The 27781-nt window shown below is 37.6% G+C and overlaps 1 long non-coding RNA gene and 1 pseudogene across 6 annotated transcripts in view; one reads left to right on the top strand and one right to left on the bottom strand.

Annotated features, from left to right (window-relative positions):
* The window catches only part of 1700108N06Rik, a 67016-nt gene that overhangs the window by 38307 nt on the left and 928 nt on the right, over positions 1 to 27781 (top strand). For 5 of the 6 annotated variants that reach the window (XR_003955851.1, XR_003955850.1, XR_003955852.1 and 2 more), the window contains one exon: positions 20342 to 20519. This is a non-coding gene — a long non-coding RNA (RIKEN cDNA 1700108N06 gene). Of the gene's footprint in view, positions 1 to 20341; positions 20520 to 21803; positions 21927 to 27781 lie in introns of those variants that run through there. The other variant, XR_001784782.2, reaches the window with a different exon arrangement.
* Gm8896 (predicted gene 8896) lies at positions 24963 to 26068 on the bottom strand (annotated as a pseudogene).

The following is a 27781-nucleotide window of genomic DNA, read 5'->3' as shown; positions in this document are numbered from 1 at the left end:
TGATAGTTAAAAATGTTGAACATTTAACTGTTTCTCATCCATTTGAAATCTCTCTAAAAATACCTGTCTGTTTAGACCTGTACCCCAAATTTAATTTGAATCTAACATTCTTCTTAAAATGTACATATTCCAATAATAGTTGTATGTATACATCCAGTTGGTTCATAAATCCTCATTATATGTATATACCTAAATATATGTATCTATATCTAATCTATATCATATATATATATATATACATAACTATTATAAATCTATACAGTCATATTGTACGTAAGTTCTACATGCTGCTTTAGTAATTAGGTCCTTTAAATTCTAGTTCCTTATCTTTGAATTGCACTGTCATTCTTTCAAGTGATCTTACTAATGTAATCAAGTGATCTTACTCTGCAATCTTTGAGTTCTCCAATGACTTTCAAATTAAGTTTAATACAAATGGAGGTTCCTGTAGTTTACTTGCAAAAGCTCTCTTTTATGAGCTCCCTTCTATGAAACAAGCATATAAAGTTAAATCTATTTGGCTACAGGCTTAGAGTTCTGCTTGCTCTGATTTGGCCAGTTATTACTACATGGTCACACTGAGTTTCAAGGATGTGCTAGTTTCTGTACAAAACAATGTCATTCATAGTTGAACCAAGTACAGCATCTTTACCAGAAAGTAGCTCTTCATCTTTTAAAATGAGGACCCAGCATTCAAGTGTATATTTAGCAAACCACAAGACACCTACTTTTTTATTCTCAGCTGGCAAACAATTTAAAGTTTTCTTTTCTTAATTTTTCTTTTTCTTTTATTGATTTTTAATTTTTCAAGGCATGGTTTCTTTGTGCATTCCTGGATGTCCTGGAACTCACTCTGTAGACCAGACTGGACTTGAACTCAGAAATCTGCCTGCCTCAAAGTTTTCTTATTTTAGAAAACATAAGCTACTAAAAGAATGAAAATAAAGTTAAAACATAGCAAAAGCTGTACTGTAGGAAAAAGCATGATAATGTATGAGTTGTAAATAAATGGAAAAAAGACACATGAAAAAATATGTTAGAAATTTTATGAACATATGAGATGGGAAGAAATCTCAAACACTGTCAATAAATCATACACATACCTATTTCTGATATAAAAACCCCATCAAAACTACATATATAGAACTTTTGTTTTCAAAACTGTGATTACATGATATTTTTAAGATAATGGATTATATCAAGTTATAATGGAAGGGAAGTTCCATCCATTATAATAGTCTTAGGGTTTCTATTGCTGTGATGAGACATGACCATGGAAACCTTTCTAAGGGAAGACATTTAATTTGGGTCTAGCTTAGAGTTTCAGAGGTTCAGTCTATTATTAATGCAGGAACCATGGCAGGCATGGTGCTCAGGAAGGCATTGAAAGTTCTAAGTCTTGGTCCACAGACAGTAGAATGAGATCATTCTATAGTGGACATAACTTGAGCATATGACATTTCAAAGTCCACCCACACAGTAACACACTTTCTCCAACAAGGCCACACCTACTCCAAGAAAACCACATCTCCTAATACTTCCATTCATTCAAAGACATCAATCTATGTGGTCAAATATTTAAATCACCACAATACAGACATTCTGTGAGAAAAATCAGAATATGTAATTTACTAATGTTCATGTAATATAAAAACACAAGTTGAAAAATTCATGGAATTTTCTGATAACAAAATCCTCAACAATTTATGGAAAGTACAAATAATACAATAGAAATCTCTATGACTTAAGTCTCTAATTAAAGGAAAGATGACCAAATAACTATCCAAATAGTGGTTACCTGTGTAATATGCTTATAATGAAGTATTAAAAACAAAAAATAGATTCATCTAATTACAAAAATACAGCCACATAGTCTTTAAGAAAAGCTCCAGTGTATAATATTGTCAATGCAAAAACACAACTTTTACATTGAATATGAGATAGTTAATTTTGTATCTAAATTATGTGTTGGCAATATATACTAGAGACTTTTCTTATGTTGTAACTCAAATGATTTGTAGAAATCAGAGAAAAATTTTCCTATCTAAGGAAAGAGGTGCTAACCAAGGTTCAAAAAGCATAAGACTCAAGAAATAGACAGGACCACAAAAGTAAATTCTCCACCTCAGAAGTGTTTAAAATTTTTTTTCTTTTATCCCAACTTGCCAAGTGGTATAACAGCTTTATGAGACTTAGAGAGAAGTAATTATATGATTATCTGTCTTGTCTCGTTATAAATACACATAACGTTATTGTGGATACATAATTGGAATTTTCCATTTGAGTCATAACCTAGCAAATAACAGTTGTGTTCATAAGTTTATCAGCTGTATTTTGTCTTGAGGGCATTATTTCTTTTGTTTTTGTTCTTTTGTTGTTGTTGGGTTTTTTGTTAGTTTGTTTATTTGTTTGTTTTTCTGAGACAGGGTTTCTCTGTATAGCCCTGGCTGTCCTGGAACTCACTTTGTAGACCAGGCTGACCTCGAACTCAGAAACCTGCCTGCCTCTGCCTCCCTAGTGCTGGGATTAAAGGCGTGCACCACCACACCAGGCAAAGACATTATTTCTTGAGGTACTCAATTTCCACCGGATCGTGCAATATGTCTTTTGCCTCTTCAACAAAGTTCTTTGAGCCTTGAAGAGAAAGATTTGATGGAGACATACAATTTAGCATTTAGTGAGTGTATCAAGATCTTTCAATTTCTGCACAGTGTTTATTTATAGGTCTACATTTGATTCCAACTACTGCAGGTAAAATCTTCGCAGAAGATGGCTGAGCAAGGCAATAAATTTAAAATTAACTTTCTCTAATGCTGTTCCAGTGATCAGTAGACAAACCACATTTAAAGGCAAGCCCCATTACCAGCAATAGATGGGCAAGTTAGAACAAACTCAGTGGTACTTTTCTAGATATTTGTCTCATAATGATCTGTCTGGGGAATTTTCTTGGTGCTATGAAGAAAGAACAACATGCATACAAAGCCAGGCACCCTAAAATGCCAGCAGATTTTAAAGGCCATGAAAATCAAAGCGTATTAAAACAGTGTATAACACATTAGGTACCTAGTTCAGACCACTATATCCAGAAATATGACAGTCATAATCAAGGACCATATACTTGTGAAATTCTTAAATTTTAAATATTAATAAATACGAATAAACAATATTGTGAGGTAATATGTGTTCATTACAATGATACACATTAGAATCTTATTCATAAATAGAAAATATGATAATTGGAGTAAGTTGTTTTTCTTGAGAAGGTATACAAGTATTGAAGGAATAAAAGAAATTCTGAAAATAAATACAACAGAAATCCATGTCTAACAATTGTCTTCAAATATGTAAAATCACATGTTCATAGCTCATGCTAAATAAATTTTAAAATACATTTTAAATTTATTTTTGACATATTCAAGTTATGTTTATCTCTAATTTGCAAAAGATAACAAAATAACACAGCAACTTCTCTACCACATATTGCTATATTTCCAAATAGAATATCTCTGAGCATATTATATTTCATTAACAAGTCATATTAATGAGCTGTGTTTCTTTTCATCATCATGAAAGTTTTATGTGTATATTTTTATATATTTATATATACACATATAAATTAATTCTATCAGAACAATGACTATTTCTTTTAATGATATCTATATCTATATTTATCTATCTACCTATCTATTTAATTCCAATCATTTGCATGCTCAGAACCATTATTATATTTTATATAATTATATATTATACTATATATTTATATATAGCATATAATAATATATAGCAGCATAAATATATTACAGGTAACATATTGTTATACATTTATGCTACTGTAAATTCTACTTTATTTGAATCAATTAATTAAATTATTAAGTGTATGAAATGATTTTCTTCAAAAAATCTGTTTTTTTTAAATATAATTTTATTTGTGTTTCATTTTTACACTCCATATTCCATTCCCCACCCTTCCCTATCCACCCTCTGACTGCTCCAGATCCCACCCCTCCTCTCCACCCCACCCCATCTCCACTTGGATGCCCCCAACCCTACCTCACCAGACCTCAAAACTCCTGGGGCCTCCGGTCTCTTGAGGGTTAGGTGCATCATCTCTGAATGAACACAGACCTGGAAGTCCTCTACTGTATGGATGTTGGGAGCCTCATATCAGTTGTTGTATGCTGTCTGTTTGGTGGTCCAGTGTTTGAAAATTTTGGGGGGGTCCAGATTAATTAAGCTGAATTAGGGAAGGCTGAAACAAATCTGTTAATGAAGTTTAGTATGATAATAAATTGGGGTAAAAGACATCAATTGTCTCAATACATGCTAAAATGGCATTTTCAAATTTAACTTGGAGGCTGTAGAGATGACTCTGAATAAATCACTCTTATATAGGGCCTAAGTTTAGTTTCCAGAATCCATGTCTGTGACTCATCATTGACTATAGTTCAAGTTTCTGGTGGTATTGTTCTTTATCTAACCTTTTCAGGTATCTGCATGCTTGTGGATATATCCACACACAGACACATATAAATATACACAATGAAAATAAAACAAATCTTCAAAATTGATTTTTCTTGTCAAAACATATCTCAGCATACAGTAGAGCATAAAGTATATTACAAAATAAAACCTTTACTTTGAATCCAGATTGTTTACAATCTCACCGTAATTATTTCTCATTCACTTCTAAATGAAGAATATTTTCAAATGTGCAACCATAATACAAAATTCTTAGAGCAATTCTGCAATTGCTTCTCTTCTGCCTTGGTGCATTTTAGATTTAATATAGTTTCCTTAGAAAGTCAAAGAGCTTTTCCCAAACTACATCTTGAAACCATAAGAAACATGTTCTTTGGCCCAATGTCTACTACTTCCCATTTCACACATATATTTTAGAAACCACAGATTAGAGGCATGTTTCCTTTCTTGAAGAATAACACTTTTGTGTAAATCTACAGTTATTAGTCATTAATGCCATTTGTGGATATATCTTTAGAATGTGAGCCAAACTCACATTTACTCAAGGAACATCACAGATCAGGCTGGGATTAAACCCCAGAATAAACCTTTTTATCCTATTAAGCTTGTTCAACTTCCTCTTTTTCTACATAAGTTGGAATATTATTAATATTCTCCAGGAATCACTGCTGAAACTTTGACTCAGTTGAATGTACTTCAAATGTGTAAATTACCTTCAATACCTTTTAGGAAATTTTGAGTTGAATAGGGCAAGTTCAGCAGTTATGAATTGGGAAGTAAGAAAAACATAGTTTTTGAAACCTGAAGTTTCTGCCTCCTTATTCCTATAGTCTCTTCATTTTATAATACCATGGGTAGGTAAGGGAATTGTGAATGATAATAAATGTGCAACTAAATAGCTACATCCATGCCAAAGACATCAAGCAAATCTGTTATGTATCTTCTCTGAGTTTTGATTTTCATGCTTCCTATACAGGTAAATTTTAAATATATGTGAAATAGAAACCCATGTGTCATATAGGATATGATCTAATTAATTAATAAAATAGTTATAATATCTGTATTCCCCAAATTAGGTTTTATATTAGGATGTAAGTACACTACTATAAGTTCTTTTAGTTAAACCATGTAATGACCCTGAAAATACACAGACCACTCACCCAGATGTAGGAGAAAAACTGACTGACAGGCCCACTCTTGACAGTCTACATCATGCCATGGCCTCTTTCACCACTCTCCTGCAGCCAGGCATAACCAGGGCAAAGTACCAATTCAGATCCCTAGAATCACCCAAAAGCCCCATCCTTCAATAGGCTTCCCAACAATTTGACAGTAGTAGTCCCTTTCTCTTCAACTGTTTCCATTCGACCTTATTCCAGAGACTAAGTGTTGTTGCAATTGTCTTAATTCCTCTATCTTCTAAAGAAGATAAGAACCCTGGTTATACCCTTTCTTTAGAGTTTCCTTTTCCTCTTCCCTTTAAATCTTTTTTTACTTATACATCCATGTTGTCAGTTCTTCTTGGACTCATAATCTGACAGGTTTGCTCCGTGTGTGACATTGAGTTTTATGTTTACATTATATTTTATTTACAAGTAGGATTTCACAAAATGGAAAGAAAGAACTTTGAAACATTCTTCCAATGTACTGAATATATTTTCATCAAATGTAATACAAATCACCACATACTATACAAAGAGAAAGAAAAAATAAATAAGCTACTGAATGTTTTAAATCCTTAAAATGATAAGCATATCTCCCTTCTAGGTTGGGCTTAGTTGTTTGATTTTTATTTTTATTTATTTATTTATTTATTTTTTTTCCATTTTTTATTAGGTATTTAGCTCATTTACATTTCCAATGCTATACCAAAAGTCCCCCTTACCCACCCACCCCCACTCCCCTACCCACCCACTCCCCCCCTTTGGCCCTGGCGTTCCCCTGTACCGGGGCACACAAAGTCTGCGTGTCCAATGGGCCTCTCTTTCCAGTGATGGCCGACTAGGCCATCTTTTGATACATATGCAGCTAGAGTCAAGAGCTCAGGGGTACTGGTTAGTTCATAATGTTGTTCCACCTATAGGGTTGAAGATCCCTTTAGCTCCTTGGGTACTTTCTCTAGCTCCTCCATTGGGAGCCCTGTGATCCATCCATTAGCTGACTGTGAGCATCCACTTCTGTGTTTGCTAGGCCCCGGCATAGTCTCACAAGAGACAGCTACATCTGGGTCCTTTCGATAAAATCTTGCTAGTGTATGCAATGGTGTCAGCGTTTGGATGCTGATTATGGGGTGGATCCCTGGATAAGGCAGTCTCTACATGGTCCATCCTTTCATCTCAGCTCCAAACTTTGTCTCTGTAACTCCTTCCAAGGGTGTTTTGTTCCCACTTCTAAGGAGGGGCATAGTGTCCACACTTCAGTCTTCATTTTTCTTGAGTTTCATGTGTTTAGGAAATTGTATCTTATATCGTGGGTATCCTAGGTTTTGGGCTAGTATCCACTTATCAGTGAGTACATATTGTGTGAGTTCCTTTGTGATTGTGTTACCTCACTCAGGATGATGCTCTCCAGGTCCATCCATTTGGCTAGGAATTTCATAAATTCATTCTTTTTAATAGCTGAGTAGTACTCCATTGTGTAGATGTACCACATTTTCTGTATCCATTCCTCTGTTGAGGGGCATCTGGGTTCTTTCCAGTTTCTGGCTATTATAAATAAGGCTGCTATGAACATAGTGGAGCATGTGTCCTTCTTACCAGTTGGGGCTTCTTCTGGATATATGCCCAGGAGAGGTATTGCTGGATCCTCCGGTAGTACTATGTCCAATTTTCTGAGGAACCGCCAGACTGATTTCCAGAGTGGTTGTACAAGCCTGCAATCCCACCAACAATGGAGGAGTGTTCCTCTTTCTCCACATCCTCGCCAGCATCTGCTGTCACCTGAATTTTTGATCTTAGCCATTCTCACTGGTGTGAGGTGGAATCTCAGGGTTGTTTTGATTTGCATTTCCCTGATGATTAAGGATGTTGAACATTTTTTCAGGTGCTTCTCTGCCATTCGGTATTCCTCAGGTGAGAATTCTTTGTTCAGTTCTGAGCCCCATTTTTTAAGGGGGTTATTTGATTTTCTGAGGTCCACCTTCTTGAGTTCTTTATATATGTTGGATATTAGTCCCCTATCTGATTTAGGATAGGTAAAGATCCTTTCCCAGTCTGTTGGTGGTCTTTTTGTCTTATAGACAGTGTCTTTTGCCTTGCAGAAACTTTGGAGTTTCATTAGGTCCCATTTGTCAATTCTCGATCTTACAGCACAAGCCATTGCTGTTCTGTTCAGGAATTTTTCCCCTGTGCCCATATCTTCAAGGCTTTTCCCCACTTTCTCCTCTATAAGTTTCAGTGTCTCTGGTTTTATGTGAAGTTCCTTGATCCACTTAGATTTGACCTTAGTACAAGGAGATAAGTATGGATCGATTCGCATTCTTCTACACGATAGTTGTTTGATTTTTAATTACAAACCTGTTGTTTTAGAATCAGTAAAACCGAGATCTAATGTTTTCATTGTAAATATATGTTTTCTCAATATGGATAGGAATAATAAAAATTCAATTACTTGTAGCTAATGTCTTGGCAAATAACAATTTTAATCTCAAAAGTTATACTAATAAAATACCTTGCCTTGTTTATTTACAAATATGTGCTTACATGTTTGACAGTCAAAGAAGAAAGATAAATGGTAAGGTATACATTTTGTACATCTACTTTAGTTCAGAGGCCCTTGGGAAAAACAGTGAATAAATCCCTAATGTGTTAGTGACAATTTGATTTTATTATTGTCTTTCCTAATTTTAAAAATAGCATTTTTGAAGAACTAGCTAACTTATTTTTAGCACTATTTTGAAACAAGTGAGAGGTTTTTAAGTGAGCTTCTGAAGGATGGAAAATCGAGAAGTTCAGGAACTTCTCAAGGTCATATCTAAAAAAAGAGTCCAGGTAAATTCAATCTGTAGTAACTGCACAGCTAGGCTAATTGACGAGTCTAGTTACTTAAATGCCTTTGGCTTTCTGAAATAACTTATAGAGTTTGCACAATTATGCTTAGAAAACTGGATTTTTCCCTTTCATTGATTTACAGAACTTGAAAAAACATTAACTATGTTATACCAGGCTAAGTTTCAGAACTCTAAATTTCTTGGATTTTATCCACCTTTATAATGTCATTCTGACTATTTAAACATAGAGGTTGTGTTTTTGACATCTGTGTTATGGCAATACTATTATCAAAATAGCCTATGCAAAGTTGATGAGAACTTGGACAAACATTTTAACAACTAAAGCCTTTTAAGTAGTTACCATGCTACCAAGAAGCTTCCACTCATCTAACAATCACTGAAGATTGATGTGTGTGTGTGTGTGTGTGTGTGTGTGTGTGTGTGTGTGTTACTTACATGTTCTCTGGAAAATGCTACTGAGGACTTCCTCGTGTATTTGCTATTAGTTTTCTTCTTGCCAATCATTTCAAATATGCAGTGCAGTATTTTATGAAACTATATAAAATTATTTGAATCTTTCACAGTGTGCTTCATACCTCTCCCTTTATCTATCTATCTATCTATCTATCTATCTATCTATCTATTACTTAAAAATAGACATCAGTTCATTTCTAGTTCATTTTTAGATGAGAATGGAAACAGTTTCTTACTACTGAATTTTAACACTGGTCTTGAATAAGAGTTAAATAAGGTGTTTATACCATTCGTTCAGTATTCTTTAAAATCCTTAAGTTTGTATAGCATGCACAGGCTTATTTTTGAAATAAGATGTTATACCTGCTACTGTTGTATTAATTAAGAAGTATTTTTATAATTGCTAGCTTAGTTTCAGGTTGTTTGTCTCTATTTTTTAAGGAAAGAGGAAAAGGAAGAAATAAAAAAAAGTGGTAAAGGAGAATGAGAGAGGGGAAGGGGAGAGAGAGGGGAGGGGAGGGGGGAGGGGGAGGGGGAGAGGGAGAGAGAGGAGGAAGGCCTGCAAGTAGACAGACTGGCTGTGGTGTCCCCTAGGCCTATAATCCTAGCATACAGGAGAAGACATGTGAGATGTACAAAGGTCACCATCATCTGATTAGAGTTAGGGTGACTAGCTTAAACTCTAGATCTTGTTTCAAAATTATACATGGCAACACAAAATAGACTAGAAAGAAAATTCTCAGTACTTTAGGGTGTCAATGAGGTAGGGACTCACAGTTCTCTTACCTCATCACTCCTATTTCCAGTGATACCTAGTATCTTTCTGTGACTACATGATATTAGTCACTGTAGTCAAACATATAAGTTTAGACAGTGAAGTGGGGTTCCATACCTTACATTTCTGCTTGTATCCTTCTCTATTGCTTTCAGTCCACTCATGACATGTTGTTAGCACCCATTCACCTAATGTCAACATTTGGATTCAAGTACTTTATTGATAAAATACTAATACAGACTTTAATATTACACTGTTTTGAATATTACCTATGGGTTAATAGTTATACTGATATGGCTTTTAAACATTTTATGTCTGTCCTAAGTGTAATGAATTTCATTTATATGAATCTCATTATTTTACTATGAAAAATTTAGTAGCACTTATTGTACTTAAAATTTCTTAACAGTAGATATTTCTTGTCTTACTTTCTGATATCTAATTCTATTTCACTGATACTTTCTTCTTTACTAACTATCCCTACTATTTTACATTTAAAGAGATTTTGTTTGTTTGCTTTTGCTTTGAGACAGCTTCTTACTTTACAACTCAGGGTTGTCTAAGATTGATAGGAATCCTCCTACTGTAATCCCTGGAGATTACAGATGGGAGCTACCTTGATTGCCTAAGAGGATATTTTTTTAAATTGAATACAATACAATATGATTACATCTACACAACACTACATTCTCCAATTAAATTCCCTCCAATATGACACACAACACATACCTCACCGTCAGTTCCATCCCTCTGCCGTGCCTCTCTCACATAACTCACTAAGGCCGTAACTACATGGTAAGTCCCTATTGCTGGATATACCACATAGTTTTGCTACAGGACATAGAGAAATCAGCCTGAATTCCATGTGAAAATGTCTTCCCTACTGGCTATATTTCTTAGTGCCAGAAGGTAATACGCAGGCTGATAGGGGAGAAGAGACATCAGTGGTCTTACCCAGTACTACAAATACCCCTCCCCCCCAAGGAGAAGTTTGTCAACTGCTTCAATACTGACGTAGCTGCTATGGAATGATTCATCCTCATCACATTTTGATTATTCTTATTTTCTGTGTGAAGTGCACCATGGAAAATTAAAAGTGGACACATGCTCAAAAGAGAATTATATTCCCTTTCCTAGTGAAAGAAATATGAAATTTCAAGACCTGTAAGTCATATAAAGTCCTCAGAAATTGCTGGTTGTTTGTGAGTCTAGAGGCTGCCTGGGGCTGAGAAAAAAGAAAAGCAAACCTGGATATGCCCCGTAGTTAAAATATTCCTGGGAACAGCTTAACCTTAAAGATAAAGAGGAATGTGAGGACATAACAGGGCTATCTAAACTGAGTCAACAATTCACAGAACTCTGACACCCTGCACGTACATGTAATTTTTCTGCTGATGTTTGAATAAGCCAATAGTGTGTTGATATGCTGAATTCCACATCCTTAAGACCCTTAACCCATAAAAACTCCTAGCTTCCTAGCCTCGTGGCCATCATCCGTTATCTCCTGTGTGGGATGCATGTCAGCCTGGAGCTCCATAATTAAATGACCTCATGTAATTACATCAAGATGGTCCTTCACGATTTTTTGGGTGCACAACGAATCGGGTATTGAGTTGGGGTTTCCCCACTAGGTTCTATCACTAGCAACTAACCATTGAGAGTAGTTCCACCAATAAGGGACATGGCATGAAGAACACCCTTATTATCTATGCTCAGATTAGGCTTGCTGTGTTTTCAGCAAGTCTTGTGCAAGTAGCAACACATGAGCTCCTCTCAGTTCATGAGTGTAATAATTATGTCATCCTTAGGAGACAGAATTTCCTAGCACTCTTCTTCACCCTTAAGACCTTCCATTCTTTCTACTTCCTCTTCAACAGGGTTTCCACAGCTTTGGCCAAGCTTGGAGGGGCACAAGTGTTAACTTCTATGCTCCATTCAGGCCTGAGTCCTCAGTCTGTGATTCTCTGCACTTTGACCAGAAGCATCTCATCTTTCATTAATTACTTCACATGGAAAGAAAAGTTGATCTGACAAAGTTTAAGAACAGTCTGTATCTATGAGTTTATTTAGAAGGTATTTTTTGGGGGGAGGGGGGTGGAGACAGGGTTTCTCTGTGTAGCCCTGGCTGTCCTGTAACTCACTCTGTAAACTGGTCTCAAACTCAGAAATTCTCCTGCCTCTGCCTCCCAAGTGCTGGGATTAAAGGTGTGTGCCACCAGGCCCGACTTTAGAAGGTAATTTTAATGAAATGGAAATGTCTAGTTCTATGGAAAGATAGTTCTATCAAATAATGTTTTGCTGGGGCACACAGGTGAAAGAAGGTCTTGTAAAGCAAATGCATGAAAGACTCTTTTCCTGAAGCAGATACAGGGGAAAGGATGTTTTGATATAGAAAACATGAGAAAGGACCTGGAATGAAGGAGTATAAATATGATCCCATAGACAGTGGGAGATGAGCACGGAGCCTTGGTTTGGTTTGCTCTGCCTTGTTATTCTTCACTAAAGACACACATATATTGGTTCTCCTTACATAGCACTGTTAAATTGTGATAACTCTGCCATTGAGAGAAACTTGCCAAGAACTGCTTGTGAGGTTCCTGAGGCAGCTTTCTGCTCCTGCAGCCTCATCCCAGGCTAGGTGGTGGGGCTGTTGGTTTCTTCAGGATTGACTTACAGGTGCTTAATGTCTGATGTCTCCTTGTTGAAAGGACTGGACTACAGCTGCTGGTTCTTGTCTGGTAGCTACCTGCTTTGAGGACTGGTCTGTGGCTGCTGAATCATATATGGTGTTTGATATGGAACTGAACTGCTGACAAAGAAGATCAATCTTGTCCCAAAGAAATATTGCTGAACTGCTCCACTTCCCCTGTATCCTAATAACTTTTTTCCCACTACCTCTGCTGGGTGGTGGGCTAGATGAGAGGTTGAGTCCTCTAAAAATCTCTAAAAGTAGGTTCCCAAAAATGTATGTACAACTTGACAACTCTGACAATTAGCAAAATTACCATAGCACATTCTACTCTAGGATATAGATTACAGTATTAAGGATGAAATTTCTTCTTGCAAAGACAAACCCAAAACAGATCAGAAACCAGTGATTCACTTACAACAATCATGTCGATATTGTATTGTATCTATATACCTATAGCTACCTTTCTCTTGGATAATGGTTATTAAATTATGCAGTGTCCAGGTCCAAATCAAACCATTGATGTGTTTTCTCCCTGAGCATCCTCCAAAACAGCATGAAACCTATGTAGAAGAGAGGCATTTCTAGGCGAGATAGAGATTAAATTTCTAGAAAGTTCTTTCCAAAAGTGGGTGGTATTTTCAGCAGAATCATCTTTACCATATAGATATGGTAAGGAAATAAGGAGAGTGGTAATCTGTGTGGTTTTGGAGCCTTCCTCATATGGCCTGAGGAATAAATTATAGGGAGGCATCTTGTGCCTCGCCTTGTGATAGTCATTGAATAAACGTGTCTGCATAGGCTCATGAATGCAGAACAAGTTCTCAAGCTCATTTAATCTTTTAAAACATATTTTGAGATTAGCTTACTAATTAGCTGGTTCCTATTAAGTTTTTTCATGTGTACTTTGTTTTGGTTTACCCAACTATTATTTATTATACTTATTGTCCACTGCCCTCACCTCCAGTTAATCCTTTAATCTCCCATATCTTTCACATAGCAAATATTATACAACACATCAAATTTTATTTATATTCTTTTTGCCTAGCCCTCTTTTTTGGTTTTATTTCCTGACACACCTGTTCCCATCACTGTTTAAGGCTTTCCACACTTAGCCAATATCTCTACTTTGTAGCTGTTTAAAGCAAACTATATTGATTTCATGAAATCAGATACCCCTTACTTTGCATTGGAGAAGCCAAATCATAAAAAGTACTATCATGGGTGTAAAGTCCTAGTTTTGATAAAGACATCAGAAATCAACTCTTAGAGCACAATTGCTTCTATAGCTGCCAATTGACACCACATTATCACAGGAACACTATGATATGGGCAGTGATACATAAACACCTGCGTCTCCAGGACACTGAGGGGAAATAAAACCTGCACTTTATTCCGTTCTCACATAAGTTATCAGCTACTAGAACCAATATATAGAGAAACACATCAAGAACTTAGTTTCAAAGAACTGTGAGGAAACAAATTTTAAGTTTACCAAACTCTGTCAATTCAAACACTGCTTGAAAGAAATTTTTGCAGAATATTTTTCAGTCTGTGTATGAGAAAAGGGCACTATGTTACACCCTGTACTAGCTGAACACAGCAAGGAGACCAATACAAGGATGAGACAAAATGGTTAATTTTAAATTGAATAACTGTTGTTTTAAATGCAAAGACTTTAATTAATATTTAGAAACATGCTCACTTGTTTATTCTTTAAACCTTTTTATTAATTTTTCATATATTATTTTTGGATCATATATTTTCACTCCCTCAGCGCTTCCCCAATTTCCCCAACATTCCTGTAGAATTCATATTCTTTCCCTCTTTTATCCTCTCTCAAAAACAAAAACAAAAAGACAAAAAACCAAAACAAACATGCCAGTATAACACACACAAAAAAAAACCCAAAATACAAAGAGTATGAAATTTGTTTTTGTTGTTGTTTGTTTGTCTGGGCTACCCACTTTTGTGCATGACACTAGCCTTGAAGACAGCCTATTTTCCTCTTCCCAACAGTTATTGATTACAAATAGCTTCTTGGTTGAGGATGATATTTTGTGTCCACTTATCATCTCATTACTAGGATTTTTGCATATTTTGAAACTCTGAAGAACTTGTGGAATCTTTGTGAGCTCATGTTTATCAGACCTGTTAGGTTTAGATAGTATTCTTGCCTTGAAGTTATCCACCAACTCTGGCTCATTCTGTTTTCATTTCTTCATAGACTTTTGAGCTTTGAGAGGAAGTTTTTTGAAAAAGGCTGAGTGCTCCTAAGTCCTTCACTTTCTGCACATTGTCCAGTTGAAAATATGTGTTAATAACCACCTACTGCAAGAAGTTTCTTCCTTGAGGGTTTAGTGATACTCTGATCTATGAGTATAGCAATATGCCATAGGCATCATTTTATTGCTACACTCTTTTGCAAAATAGTAGTTTTTTTTTTCTTTAAGGCCCATAACCTAGCTAGTTTCTGTTTGTTTTATTTTTTATTTACTAATATACTTCTTTACAATCCAGCCATTGACTCCCTTTTGGTCCCCCATAATTTGTCCATCCTATTCCTCCTTCCCCTGTCTCCAAGAGGATGCTCCCTCCAATACCAGGCACACCCTTCCCTGGAGACTCAAGGCTCTGGAGGATTAGACTCATCTTCTACTGAGGCCAGACCAGGCAGTCCTCTGCTATGGATGTGCCAGGGGCCTCGAACCAGTGCTTATAGGCTACATGGTTGGTGGCTGAGCTTCTGGGAGGTGCCAGGGGTCCTGTCTATTTAATATTGCTGGCCATCCTAGGGGGTCATTCTTCAATTCAGCTTCTTTAATCCTTCAGCTTATTCAACCATAGGGGCCTCCAACTTTAATCCAATGGTTGGATGTAAGTATCTGCATCTGTCTCAGTCAGCTGTTGGGTAGACCTCTCAGAGAGTAGCCATGCTAGTCCCCAGTCTGTAAGCACATCACAGCATCAGCAATAGGGTCAGACTTTAGTCCTCCCTGCCCCATGAGATGAATCTCAAGTTGGGCTGGTCACTGGATTACCTTTCCTTCAGTCTCTTTTCATTTTTTATTCCTGCAATTCTTTTAGACAGTAACAATTCTGGGTCAAAAATTTTGACTTTGGGTTTGTAAAACCATCCCCACTTGGGGACTCTTTCTATCTACTGGAAGTGGACTCTTCAAGTTCCCTCTCTCCACTGTTGGGCATTTTGGCCATGGTCACCTCCAGTAAGCACTGAGAATTTTTCACCTTGCAAGTCTCTCACACTTTCAAAGGGGTCCGCATCACAACCACCCATCCTTGAGGCTACATATTTCCGTTCATCCTGCTGACCCTATATGCTTCTTTCCTGTCTTCCTTTATACCTGATTCTGCTGATTTTTCCTCCACACCCTACCCTCTCCCACCCAGGTCCCACCCTGCCTGTGCCTTCTGTGATTATTTTCTTCCCCACTTCTGAGTGTGATTGAAGCATCCTCACTTGGGCCCTCTCTTTGTTAACATTTTTGAGTTCTGTGGATTGTATCGTGGATATTTTGTGCATTTGTGACTAATATCCACTGATTAGTGAGTTCATACCATGCTTGGACTTTTGGGTCAGAGATACCTTACTTTTTATTCAATTTCTCTTCTATTAGATTCATAGTATCTAGTTTTATGTCTAGGTCCTTGATCCACTTGGATTAGAGCTTTGTGCAAGGTGACAAATATGGATCTATTTTCATTTTTCTACTTACAGACTTCCAGTTAGTCCAGCACCATTTATTGAAGATGCTTTTGCCCCCGTGTATGTTTTGTTGCTTCATTGTCAAAGGTCAAATGTCCATAAGTGTATGGGTTTATATTGGGTCTGCAACTCTATGCCACTGTTTTATCTCTGTGTTTCTGTACCAATACCATGGAGTTTTTATCACTAAGCTCTGTAGTACAGCATAAGGTCAGGGATGGTGATTCCCATAGAAGTTATTTTATTCTTGAAAATTAGTTTCACTATCCTGGGTATTTTTTACTTGTCTATATGAAATTGAAAATTGCTCTTTCCATGTCTTTGAAGAATTGTGTTTTAATTTTGAAGTGGATTGCATTGCATCTGTAGATTGTTTTTGGTAAGTGTTAATCCTATTGGTCCATGATTATGGGAGATCTTTCCATCTTCTGAAGTTTTCTTTGATTAATTTCTTCAGAGACCTTGAAGTTCTTTTCACACAGATCTTTCTATTGTTATGTGAGAGCTACCTCAAGATATTTTATATTATTTTTGACTATTGTGAAGGGTATTGTTTGTCTATTTTCTTTCTCAGCCCATTTATCATTTGTATAAAAGAAGGCTCCTGATTTATTTGAGTTAATTTAACTTCCAACCACTTTGCTGAAGTTGTTGATCATCTGTGGAAGTTCTCTGGTAGAATTTTTGGGGTTGCTTATGTATACTATCTTATCATCTGCAAATAGTAAAACCTTGACTTCTGCTTTGCCAATTTTTATCCCCTTTAATCTTTTGTTGTCTAATTTCTTTAGCTAGAACTTTGAGCTATATTGAATAGATATAGAGGAAGGGGCACCCTTGTCTTGCCCCTGCATTTAGTAGGATTACTTCAAGATCTCTCCCTTTAAATACTGGCTGTTGGTTTACTGTATACTGCTTTTATTATGTTTAAATATGGGCTTTGAAGTACTCATCTCTTCAATACTTTTAACATGAAGGAGTATCGAATTTCGTCAAAAGCTTTTTTTCAGCATCTAATAAGGTAAACATGTGTTTTTTTTCTTTTGAATTTGTTTATATAATTGATTGCATATTAAGCCATCCATGTGTTCCTGGGATGAATCATATTTGATCATAGTGAATGATGACTTTGATCTGTTCTTGGATTCAGTTTGTGAGAGTTGTATTGAGTATTTTTGCCTCAATATTCATAAGGGAAATTGGTCTAAAATTCTCTTCATTGTTGAGTCTTTTGTAATTTATGTATCAGCATAACTGTGGCTTCATATAATGAATTATGTAGTATTCTTTTTGTTACTATTTTATGGAATAGTTTGAGGAGTATTGGTATTATTCTTTTAAGGTCAGGAAGTATTTTGCTCTAAAACCACCTGACCCTTTCTTTCTTTCTTTTTTTCTTTTTCTTTCTCCTTTTTTCCTTAGGGGTAATCCGACTGTATAAATAGTTTACTTACTCTTCATTTAACTTGAGTACCTGGTATCTGTTTAGAAAATCATCCATGATAAACAGTCTACTAAAAGTCCAGTTGTTCTAGTTGTTCACCAGTTGTTCGGTAGTTTGTTTATTTTCATAATGTGAGTACACAATTGCTGTACTCTTTCCATTGGTTGTTTTTAAATCTTCAATTTTTTCATGAATATAATTTTCAAATACTAACTATAGTTTCTCTATTTACTTTTATTTTCAAAACTACTGGTTTGATATAGCAAATGACATTTAGATTGCCTGAGACATCACATATGTATGAGATAATAAGCCCATGAACTTCTGAACTTGATCTTAGCTGCCTTTCTTTTGCACCATATCCATGAGAAAATGGTGAAGGATGCCTGGTTTATCATCTTCTTTCTGGACACTAATTCTCCTGTAGGTTATGTTTTGGACATTGAGGATTAGAGGTTTTGCTACTGTTGAAGGAACAGTAATTTCAGCTTGTAAGTGAGCCATCTCCAATCCACCTTCATCATAGTCTCCTTTAGATCCTTAAAATTTCTAGCTTGAATAGGGCCCTATTTATACCTTTCAGTTCCTCCTGGCTCTTGGTACACATAACATGCAAAGTCTTGTCCAGTTAATCTGGAGGTATAGAGGGAAGTGCATCTTCTACATCCTAGAAGTGAAAAGCATTCATTTGATTGATTTGGGTGGGGTGGTGGTAGAGGTATATCAGTCCTTATTTTTCCTAATTAGAAGCATATACATTCTCTAAGGCAAAACTGTATTCTGGCAATTCATATCAGCTTCACTAGGCAATCTTTGAAAATCTAATCTGTGGTTACTCTCGAAGTAAGTGTTTGGCATACTACGTAAATAGTCACAGAATCTCGTAACTTCTGTGGCCCTAGATACCACATGTGCCACGAATGCTGCTGGTTTATCCCCAGTCCAGATCCTTAGCCTCAGGCATTTGTTTGAAAGAAACATTACCTGGAAACTTTTCCTTTCATTCTTAAAACTCATAGCACAAAATACTAGGTTCTGAAACATTGTTATGTATTGACTATATCCTGTACTTACATAATATAGATATTTCTAGATATCCTTCTTATTTCTGCCTACTGCATAAATACATTTTTCTACAAAGTCCTTTCATATACCTCCATAAAGGTCTTTTTTCAAGGAAACCGATGATACAAATTTAAACACATTCTTGTTTAGTCTGTACTGAACATTTTTACAGTTCATGAAGAACAATTGAGTTTGAAGCTGTGATAAGTCTTTGTTGTGCTATGTGCTTTTTTCCTGCGGGCTAACTTTACCTTCCACCCTCTACTGCATAGAAGGGATCTGAGGAGGCCATTGTTTGTTGTGGGTTCACATTTGTTTTGATGAGCCTGTTGTTATAATTATTGCATTTTATCCTTTCTAAGTAATTGAGATCCACCTCTGCTGACCTTTTTTTTTTTTTTTTTCATTGTTTATCTTCTAATCATCTCACATCCAAATGAGGGTGTTATCTTGGCTGTCTGAGGTTTTCTTTCTTTTGTCTTTTGAGTAGTCTCCCTTTTATGGCACTCTGCTGCTGAATCCCTCTCTTCAATCAGTTTCTTAGATATCTAAGATGTGTAACTCATCGATCATTTTTATTTACTGGAAACTGTTCATTAAAGAAGCCATAGCAAAAGTGCTTACGGTTTTCAGATTATTTTTGAATTCAGGTTATTTAAAGAATACTTCACTAATCCCCCTATAAACCTCTTAATTTAATTTTATATAATCTTATTTTATATAAGTATACATGCTGCAAAAATATAAGTCTATATTTTATATACACAGTCATAAATCACAGGTTGCCTATTTATAACTGAATTTTGTCATCTTTTCTAGTTTAAATTATAAAAGTTGTATTACTAGGCCCAACAACATTCTTCTGTGATATTTCATTGTTTGACACTCTTATGAGAATGCCTGAACAAATGTAAGTAAAGAATGTGGAATCTGGCTAGCAACATGGCATGCCAAGTTGCTAACAATTTTTTTTTAAATTCATATTTTTCTTATTGTTCATAATAGGATAGAATTATACTTTTACTTCTTACTGGTAGACATTATAGTTGGTAACAAATTTTTGTATGTTTATTGCAAAAATATAATCTGATTTTCTGAGCAACGTTCATTAATTTTACTTGGGTATAGAACGCATACTTTAGTCAAGATCAATTAGTGCCACCTACCAATGGAGACAAATGTCTGGCCATCGAAGTGTAATTTTTACAAAATGTACTTTGTATGACTGTGCAGCTTAAGCTTTGTTGATAAGTTTTTATTGATAATTACTTATGAATTTCTATGTTATTCTCATGGAAGTTCCCTTAAATACAATATCATTTGGTCACGCATGTCTTGAGTTTCCTGAACAAGGTGACCTTATTGGTGTGCATTCTATAAACTATGCCTGATTCAGTGAGAGCAGTGTTTGTGTGGTTTGTGGGCTGACTCCTGAATCCCTACTTATCTATTCAGTAGCAGTTAGGACAATAAGCCAAAATCAGAAATGGTGATACCTTGCCATAAATTACGTGACAAGAGGGATAGGAAATTCATTTGTGTCAAAAGCCTGGGTTTTCAGAGCTGGAGAGATGGCTCAGAGGTTAAGAGCACTGGCTGTTCTTCAAGAGATCCTGAGCTCAATTTCTAGCAACTACATGGTGACTGATAACCATCTAGAAAGTTAACCTTGAGATCTGGTGCCCTTTTCTGGCCTGCAGGCAAATATGCAAACAGAATGCTGTTGTAAGACTCCAGGGAGCCTTAGCTTTCTGGAGATCCTGTGAATAAAACACATGAAGCTGGGATTGATGCAAAAAGCAAGAGGAATTTATTGTTTCTGTGCACCAGGTTCGTCCCAGACCCAAAGGAGAGGCAGTGGCCCCCAGCACCCAACTGGTGAGTTTTTATATGGTTTCCAGGGGTAGAATAGAGCATCAGCAACTAGGCACAATATGATTGGCAGAGCAGTGCACCATTTAAACTGGTCTTTAGGGAATGAGTTGCAAGGACAACCCTTGTCTGAAGGTGAGCAACAGTCAGTCCTGTGGAATGTGTCCCCATCTGTAGGTCAGTTCCCACCCTGTGGTCTGAGAAATGTTAATTAGCCTCTCCCTTCTGGAGGGGCAAGTGTTTCAGGACCTTATCAATGTTCCTAAGCTGATCTTTTCACTGTAAATTTAATAAATTAATAAATCAGGGTTTCCTAGGTGATTTTGGGTCCCTGTTGGTCATGTGCAACAGCTTGAAGAGCCAAGTTGTGATATTCCTTGGAATTCCCATAATGACACACTCAGACATGCCTAGAAACAACCAGAAAAGTGGCCAGAGAGCTCCATTTATACAATGAACAGGGCATTACTGGCTAATGCTGCAGGATGTTTGATCACACTTGAACCCCAGGACTGTGTTTCCTACTGAAAATCCCTTGCTGTGGTATAACTCACCCCTAGCACAGAGCTTTAAACCAAGAGCTGTCTGTTTATTGTAAACAAAGGCTATCTCTTTCTTCTGTTGTGCCTCAACCCTAGCACACAACTTTATTCCAAAGGTAAATAATGTCAACCACTAGTCAGTAGGCAGAGTAAGTTACCAGCTGACAGGGAAAAAATATAAGTAAACAGAAAGTAGTTTTTTTGAACAAAGGGTATTTAAGACAACATAGAGGAGGAGAAGGGACTAAGTCACCAACCAAAGAGGACACATGCAGGGACCTATTGCTCTAGGTGAATATGTAGCAGAGAATGGCCTTGTTGGACATCAATGGGAGGAGAGACCCTTGGTCCTGTGAAGACTTGATGCCCCAGTACAGGGAAATGCCAGCACCAGGAAGCAGGAGTGGGTGGGTTGATGAGCAGGGTGAGAGGGATGAGATAGGGGGTTTTCAAAGGGGAAACCATGAAAGAGGATAACATTTGGAATGTAAATAAAGAAAATACCTAATTAAAAATATACCTAAGATGAAAAAAAAAACAAAATTAAAAAACATTAAAAAAAATAAATGTAAGTAAAAAATATCTAATTTTAAAAAGAAGAGCATTGGATAGTAAAGACTTGTATAACAGTTGGGAAAATTAATGAAAAACATAAAGGGAGAAAAGGGGAAAAAAAGAATGTTTCCCTTCTAGATGTAAGCAGAATTGGATGGTCAGTTGTGTGTTTTCCTGTGTCTCTGAATTTAAGGTCACTCTACAGAGCAAGATTCGGAACAAACAAGCATAGACAGTGAAGGAGTTGGAAAACAGAGCTACTGATAATGTAATAGAACAAGAGGGCCATGTTCCAGTTTCTGCAAGCTGCAGAACTAGGCAGCTTCAGCCATGTGTCTCTGGCTTTATAGTCAAAAGGAGCAAGAAACTACTGGGACTATTGATGCTGGTTGGCTGTAGCTAAGAAATTAGTGGTGATTAAGAAGAAACCAGCATCACAGAGGTGATATCTTCTGGGAAGTATTTTCTCAGAGCACAAAGAAGCAATGTTCCAGAGATAGCTAAGGTTGTACCTTGTGGTGCAGGTGTACTTGGCAATGTGTAAGAGTCACCCTGGTGATACTGGTATTAAAGGCATGAAGGGGTCATAAAGAGCAGCTGAGGTATGGCACTATCAGAAGCTATAGAAGGCCATTGGTGGAGAGGTAGCCTCCATTGCAATTGATAGCTCTGGACTGAAGGGATAATGTTTGGCACTATGAAGAGAGCCTGTGAGATGTTATTGCTGAAGCCTAGTTGCAACTGAAGATCCCAGTGTATTGGAGATGCCAGTACCATGTGGTGATCACTAAGAGCAGCAGCAAGAGTAGAGAAGATCAACCTAAGCTTAGAATGCCACAGAGTGCAGAGCTGGAGAAGTGAAGCAAGCCCATTGGAGGAGCCCAAAAGTTCATGTGTGGAAGGAGCTATATCACTGAAGTTTCCTTGGAGAATCAAGATTTTTGAGATGCCAGAGCCACAGGCTATTTGCTGAAGAAAGCTGATAACAGGGAGTAGAACCAGCCCAGGAAAAAAAAGTTTGCAGTAAACAAAGATGAAAATGGCTTTGGAGATTTGAAGACCACTTTGATACTTATATCAAGGAGATGTTTGTAATTTGCCTAGCTCATTTGCTGTCATGCTTTGAGGATTCCAGTTAAGTGATTGGATGAATCTCAGTAGAGAGTTTGAACATTGGCCTTTTAACATGGACAATAATACAGACTATGGGAATTTAGAAGTTGGACTAAATGTATGTTTTTATTTTGCTAAGGCTAAATATGGCCCCCACAGATTTATGTGTTAGGACAAGCCTATGGAGGTTAGGGAGTAGAATGAAATGGTTTATAAATACTCATCCCAGGGAGTGGTGCTATTTGGACATGTGGCCTTGTTGGAATAGGTGTATCACTGTGGGTGGTGGCTTTAATATCCTAGCTCTAGCTCCCTGGAGGCTTTGACTCTGCTAGCAGCCTTCAGATTAAGAGGCAGAACTCTCAGCTCCTCCTACACCTTGCCTGCCTGGATGGTGACATGTTGCAGCCTTGATAATACTGGACTGTACTTCTGAAGCTGTAAGTAGCTCCAATTACACATTGTCATTTATAAGATTTGCCTTGGTCATGGTGTCTGTTCACAGCAGCAAAAGCCTAACTGAGACAGTGGGATGGTTGTTTCAATATGCTAGTCTCAGAGAATATCACTATTAAGAGGTGAGGCCATGCTAAATTAGATTTGGCCTTGGTGGAAGAAATGTGTCACTGTGGGGGTGGGAATTGAGACCCTTCTCCAGGCTACCAATGACAAAAGCTTCTCCTGTTTGAATTCAGGAGAGGATATACATTCTTACCTCTTCAAATGCTATGGCTATCTAGACCTATGAACCAATAAGCCAGCCCCAATTCAAAGTTGTTTTTTTATTAAAGTTGCTTTGGTCATGGTGGCTCTGTAGAACAATAGAAATCCTAACTAAGTCAGTCTTTGCCAACAGGAGTGAGATATTGACATAATAGGCCTGACCATGTGTTTGTTTGGAGGAATGTGGATTTGGGGACTTTTGATTTAGAAAGTGGTGCAATGCATTAAGGGGTGCCTTTGGCCCATCCTACAAGAAATATGGAAGAAATTGGTACTGAGGGTGACTTAAAGTGATGCAAAAGGTTTTATAGTAGGAAGATATTAGTATGTGGCCTAGAAACTGTTTGAGTGGTATTTTGGTGAAGAATCTGGCTGCTTTTGCCATTATCTGAAGAGACTTAAGAGGCACAGTCTAGCATGAAGAGAGTCAGAAAAATTGCATGACAACTGAAGTCTAACAAGAGCCCAGCATAGACTTTGTTCTCTGCTTCACTCTCATGAAAGAGTTTTGATGAAGTTTACCAAGCTCATAAAGGAAAAATACAAAATATGAGGGGCAAGACTTAAAGGAGCACTAAGAAGTGAAATGGAGCTGGATCCTGTGTGGAAGGAGATAAGCAGCTTAAGGGAGTGATGATCTCAGGGCAAGATTCCAACTAGCTAAGCTCATTGTTATTGCACGTAAACTAGCAATAGTTATGTGATATTCAGCAGTATTACCTGGTTATAGTTTTTATTTGTACTTTTAATGTGGAATGAACTACTATCCGGGAATGGAGGGTCCTCTTGTGATCCAGAACTTGAGGCTGAATGCACTGACTTTTGATTTATATCTTGAAGAACCATGGCCATGAGAAGCTTATAGAGATCTCCAAATTCAAGGCCAATCTAGAACAGAGAGAGTTTCAGGTAGAGAAAAGCTTAGAGCCGGGCATGGTAGACCATGCCATTCATCCCAGCATTCAGAAGACAGAGCCCTGAAGATCTCTGAGTTCAAGGTCAGTAGACAGAGCAAGTTCCAGGACCACCAAGTTTAGGCAGTGAGTAAAATCATTAAAAATGGAGATTTGGTGATGATGTAATAGAACAAGGGGTCATTTTCCAGCCCCAGCAAGAAGCAGAACTTGGCAGCCTCAGCCACTTGGCTCTGCTTTTACAGTCAAGAGTAGAGGGGGATACTGGAACAATTGATACTGCATAGCAGGAGCGTAGAAATTTGCAGTGGTTATGAAGAGACCATCAGGGTAGACCCTCTGGAATCACTTACATATACTATCATATCATGTGCAAATAGCTGTCCTTCGACTTCTTCTTTCCCATTTACATCCCCCTGATCCCCTTTAGGTGTCCTATTGCTTATTAATTTGATGCTGTCTATTGGTTTGTTATTTATTGCTTTTTTTTAGTTAAAAAATTTTTTTTATTATTTTTTTTTTGATCAGAACTGTTTATTGACGAGATAGCATGTAATGACCTAGTCCCTAAATATACAACATCAAACAGAGAGTCCTGTCTAGAGATGGTTAATCAAGGGCACCCCATGGGCGGGCAACTCCTGGTGTGGCTGCTCAGAGATCATGGCACAATGGTTCCTCTCCTGGGTCTTGCCAAGAGCGTGGTACAGCCTGGCCTGGAATTAAGCAGCATCCCTGATGCGCTCTCTGCAGTCGACTTGTGCAAAGTAGTTCTTGGCTTCACTGAGTTTCTGAATGGCCGCTTCCAGAGCTTCTGCTTTCTTCACTGGGTCATAGGAAGCTGCCAAAGCCACTTGGCACTTGGACAATAAGAACATGCACGACCTTTGTCCAGGATAGCCCTGTCAGCTAGGGTGGGATCGAAAGCCATGTGAAGAAGGGTTAAGGCCTGTTCTGGGATTCTAAGGATGAGCTGGGCATAAGCCAAGTTGAGCACAGTTTCGAAGGCCAAGTACTGTAATCGGTATTCTTTGGAGAGGGCCAGAGCTTCCAGGAGCACAGGCATGGCGATAGTCGGGGACGAAAGAGCGCCAGTACAGCTCTGTCACTGACAGAAGGACGCTGATGACTATTTCTATATTCTTTAACTTCTGACAGTACGTCAGCAACTTCTGCAGAAGCTTGTGTGCCTCCGTCATTTGGTTCTGAGCTTGCAGTACGACTGCTTTCCTGTGTACACCTTCTATGCCATTAATCGCTGTGATTCCTGTAACAAGTGAATCAGCCAAATGAATTTGCCTTCATTCAGTGCTCTGTCAAACTGTATTTTTTGATCCCACAGCATCCATTTCTGGGCGTGCTAACTGTTGGGCGGAAATCGGTCTTTCAAGTGCTTTAATACTTCACCAGCAGCCACGAAACAGTTCTGTTCTGCATGGAACTCTGCAAGATGGCAGCGAGCGAAGGCAAAGGACTCAGTATTGTTCTGATGCACGCCCGCATTCAGCGACTCCAGGCTGTTCATGCTTAGCAACATCTGGGCTTGATGCAGTGCCATGGTGCTGCGGCCGTACAGCCTCCAGATGGCGGTTTTCTGTGCAATGCGGATATCAATAAGTTCCAACAAGCTGTGTTTCCAGTGCAGGAGGTCAGAGTCCTTTAGGGCATCCATCAGTCTGTTGGCCTTTTTCCCAGCAAAACCTTCATGTTCAAAACGTTTTCAGCTCAACGCACAGTCTCCTGCATTATTTTGACCACCTGATTCTCACTGGACCAGAGGACAAAAGTAATGGGGAAGAAGGTTATGGTGGGAGCCTGAGATATGCTGCTCTCAACCTGGCTGCCCTGCACTGCCTCTTCTGTCACTATTAAAAGGCAGAGCTCGCCCTGCAGGAGGCAATTAGGATTGCCCAGGAGTCCAAGGATCACGTGTGTCTGCAGCACTGTTTGAGCTGGCTTTATGTGCTGGGGCAGAAGAGAGCCCATAGCTATGTTCTGTTGGAGCACTCTGTGAAGAATGCAGTACATTTTGGGTTATTTATTGCTTTTATTATGTTTAGGGATGTATCTTGTATCCTTCTATTCTGGAGGACTTTTAACAAGAAGTTGTGTAGGGTTTTTCAGCATCCAAAAGATGATAATTTTTTTACTTATTTTTATTTTATTTATTTTTTTTCTATTTTGGTGGATTGAGTTGATGGGCTTTGCTATCTATCAACACCTGAATCCCTGAAATGAAGCGTACTTGAACATCCTAGATGGTGTCTTTGATGTGTTCTTGGATTCTGTGTGTGATATTTGAATTTTCATGATGGAACTTCTTCTCTGATTCCCTTTCCATGTTGTGTGTTTGTGTGATTTAATTACCAGGTTGCTTGTGGCCTCAGAGAAGGAGTTTGGCCATGATCATTCTGTTTCTATTTAGTTGAATATTTAGAGGACTATTGGTATTAGGTCTTCATTAAAAGTCTTGGAGAATTCTGCACTAAAAGCATGTGGCCCTGGCTTTGTTTTTTTTTTTTTTTTTTGGGGGGGGGGCAGTGAATGACTTTTGATGACTTTTTCTTTTCTCTTAGGGAATATAGAATCATTTAGTTACTTTTCTAGATCTAGATTAACCTTTGGTAATTGGTGTCTATCTAGAATTTCAACAATTTCATATTGATTTCTTTTCAGTATTTTAGAGTATAGGCTTTTGAAGCCAGACCTAATGATTTTTTGAAGTTCCTCAGTGTTCATTGTTATGTCCCTCTTTTCATTTCTGATTTTGGTAATTTGGGTATTGTCTCTTTGCCTTTTAGTTCATTTGGGAAAGGGGTTGTCTATCTTGTTGATTTTCTCAAAGAGCCAGCTCTTGGATTCCTTGACTCTTTTAAATATCCTCTTTGTTTCTCATTGATTGATTTGATTTCTGTTTTATTTCCTGCCATCCAACCTACCAAACTCTCAATGGGATGAGACTTTGCCTCACCTTGGGAACTGAAGCATGTAATAAACAAAGCTCTTGCTGTTCTCTGTGGTGGGTGATGCACATGACAGCCTCACTGCAAACCCTGCATAGCCAGGTTTAAGGGTGTATTGAATTAGCCCACTTTGTCAGTGTTACCTGCAAGGTGCCATGACACATTAACCAAAGTCAGTATACACCTCCACTATATTTTTCACTTCGGTCTTTCCAGTCATATTGGAAAATATTATAATGCGTTCATGAATGCACACACATACACACACACACACACACACACACACACACACACATACACACACACACAGAGAAAGAGAGAGAGAGAGAGAGAGAGAGAGAGAGAGAGAGAGAGAGAGAGAGGAAGAGAGAGAGACACACACAGACCGACAGAGACAGAGAGACAAAGTGACAGACAGGTAGAAAGAACTTGTGGAAGATCTGTTCCTTCTACTCTTT

This window comes from Mus musculus, chromosome 5 (genome assembly GCF_000001635.26).
Source record: "Mus musculus strain C57BL/6J chromosome 5, GRCm38.p6 C57BL/6J".
Lineage (NCBI taxonomy): Eukaryota > Metazoa > Chordata > Mammalia > Rodentia > Muridae > Mus > Mus musculus.
The sequence above is the reverse complement of the archived record's forward strand: the minus strand, read 5'-3'. Positions and strand labels throughout refer to the sequence as shown.